This window comes from Mandrillus leucophaeus, unplaced genomic scaffold (genome assembly GCF_000951045.1).
Source record: "Mandrillus leucophaeus isolate KB7577 unplaced genomic scaffold, Mleu.le_1.0 Scaffold2611, whole genome shotgun sequence".
Taxonomy (NCBI): Eukaryota; Metazoa; Chordata; class Mammalia; order Primates; family Cercopithecidae; genus Mandrillus; species Mandrillus leucophaeus.
This window is the reverse complement of record NW_012102712.1, coordinates 18,416-20,755: the sequence shown is the minus strand read 5'-3', so window position 1 is coordinate 20,755 and position 2,340 is coordinate 18,416. Positions and strand designations below refer to the sequence as shown.

Below are 2,340 nucleotides of genomic sequence, written 5' to 3'. Positions count from 1 at the left end.
GTCAGTGGATCCCTGCATCATTGTCAACAGGGTTTTAGGTGGAGTCTATCTGGCTTTCAGAGAAGAGTCAGGAAAACATTTTTATTCCCAGCCTGTGTCCCATGGGCAGAAGCAAATCCTAAATTCTCCTCCTGAACCCTCCCAATTTGTCTCTACAGACTCTCTTCTCCTAGTTTTTCTGTTTTCTCATGGTTGACCTTGTGTCCAGCCTGAGAAAGGTAGGGAGGGGGCTTTGTCAGCCCTGAGCCCTATGTGGTGGAAGAGGCTTCACAGAGGGACAAGAAGGAGAGTCCTCAAGATCAAGTTGCTTCTTGCTGTCACCAACACAACCCTTTCCACTACATCTTTGTTTTCTTTTACCTACTCCATGAGCTACAAGGAACATCTGAGGCTTTGAAACAAGCTCACATTTTTCCCCCAAATGAGAGGAGGAAGCCCCTTGGATGAGGGAGGAGCAGCTCAGACTGCTCCTTACTCTGCTCCGGGCTTCTCTGGTGACTGGCCCTGCCTGACTCCACCTGGGGTGGGACCAGCATGTGTGGAGAAAGAGCCCTGCTGACCTGTCCTGAATTCAGCTAAATCGAGCTGCCAGTTGAAGTGAAGCCTAGGCTGCAGGGAAATAAGAAGAGAGGGAGCTTTGGGGCAGACTCTTGAGCTGTGTCCTGTCTCTGAAGTCACCGGCTGTATGAGGCTGTGGGCACTGCATGTGGGACACAGCACAGAGGACAGTGAGTGATGCACACTTGAATAAATAGGGAGATTCACCTCTGGGGCTCTGCATGGCAGGAAAGGGGCAATGGAAAACGTGTGTATTTGTAGAGTGTAAGACTTCCAGTACACTTTATATATATCTAATATAAGATTTATCGTTAATTGTTTCTATGTGTGCAATTTAGTGTTGTGTAACCATCACACTATCCATTTCCAGAACTTTTTCCTTTTACCATATTAAACCTCTGTACCCTATAAACAGTAACTCTCACGTCTTCTCCCCGTATCCCTCAGCACATACCATTCTAATTTTTGTCTCTATGTAACTGGCTAGTCTATCTTTTATAAATGGAATTATAGAATAATTATCCTTCAATGTCCAGCTTATTTCAGTTAGCATAATGTCTTCAAGGTTCATCCACTTTGCACGATGTGTTGGAATTTTATTCCTTGTTAAGGTTGAATAACATTTCGATGTAGAGATATACCTCATTTGCCTACCCACTTATCTTTCAGTGGACTTTTCCGTTGTTTCCATTTTTTGGCTATTGTGAGTAATGCTTCTCTGAACATCAATGTGCAAATATTTGTTCAAATTTCCTTCCATTCTATAGGCAGTATGTCCAGAAGTGGAATTGCTGGATTGAATGGTAATTTATTGTTTAATTTTTTGAGAAACAGCCACACCACTTTTTACAGTGGCTATAACATTTCCCATTCCCATCAGTAATGCACTAGAGCTCCATTTTTTCCATCTATTTGAAAACACTTGTTTTGTATTGCTGTCATTGTTGTTTATCAAAGGTGTGTGAGGTGGTGTCACATTGTGGTTTTGATTTGCATATCTCTACGTATTCATGACGCTGAGGAACTCTGCATGGGCTTATTGGATATTTGCATATCTTCCTTGGAGAAAACCCTATTTTAATCCTTTGTTCATTTTTTAATTGGGTTTTTGGATGTTTGCTGTTGTTGACTTGTAGTTTTTCATGTATTCTGGAAATTAATTTCTTATCACACTTATAAAAAAAAAAGAGTACTATATGGAATTCAAGAAAAAAATAAACAGCAGTAATTTTAAAGTGGAGAAATTTGATAAACACTACCTGAGCTAGATGATTGAGATTAACTTTAATAGTAATAAGTAACATTATGGGATGTTTTCTTAATAAGATGTGATGTGTCAGAATGACACTTTACTGCTGTGGTGTTCTTCCCCAAAACCCTTTACCCTAGTCTAAGAAAATTGTCAAACAAATCAAAATTGAGGCACATTCCACAAAACACCTGACTAGTATGCCTCAAAACTGTTAAGATCATTCAAAACAAGGAAAGTCTGATAAATTGTCATGGCCAAGAGAAGACTAAGGAGACATGACCACTAACTGTAATGTTGCTATCTGGATACAATCCTCAAAAGAAAAGAACATTAGATAACAACTAAGGAAATCTGGAGACAATATAAACTTTATTTAGCAACAGTATTAATATTGGTTTATTATGAGAAATGTATCATACTAACATAAAATTTTAATAATAGAAAAAACTGGGATTGGGTTCTGTTAGAATGCTAAAATTTTTACTTTTCTGTAAATCTAAAGCTATTCTAAAATTTCTTTTAAAAATTTT

At 38.6% G+C, this 2,340-nt stretch overlaps 1 pseudogene across 1 annotated transcript in view; it reads left to right on the top strand.

The window, feature by feature from the left end:
- LOC105542556 overlaps positions 1 to 866 on the top strand; it is a 4,057-nt pseudogene extending 3,191 nt beyond the window's left edge. Inside the window, exon 4 of the transcript XR_001006486.1 lies at positions 39 to 866. The product of XR_001006486.1 is annotated as a pregnancy-specific beta-1-glycoprotein 2-like (transcript). The remainder of the gene's footprint in view (positions 1 to 38) is intronic.
- The last annotated feature ends 1,474 nt before the right edge of the window (positions 867 to 2,340 follow it).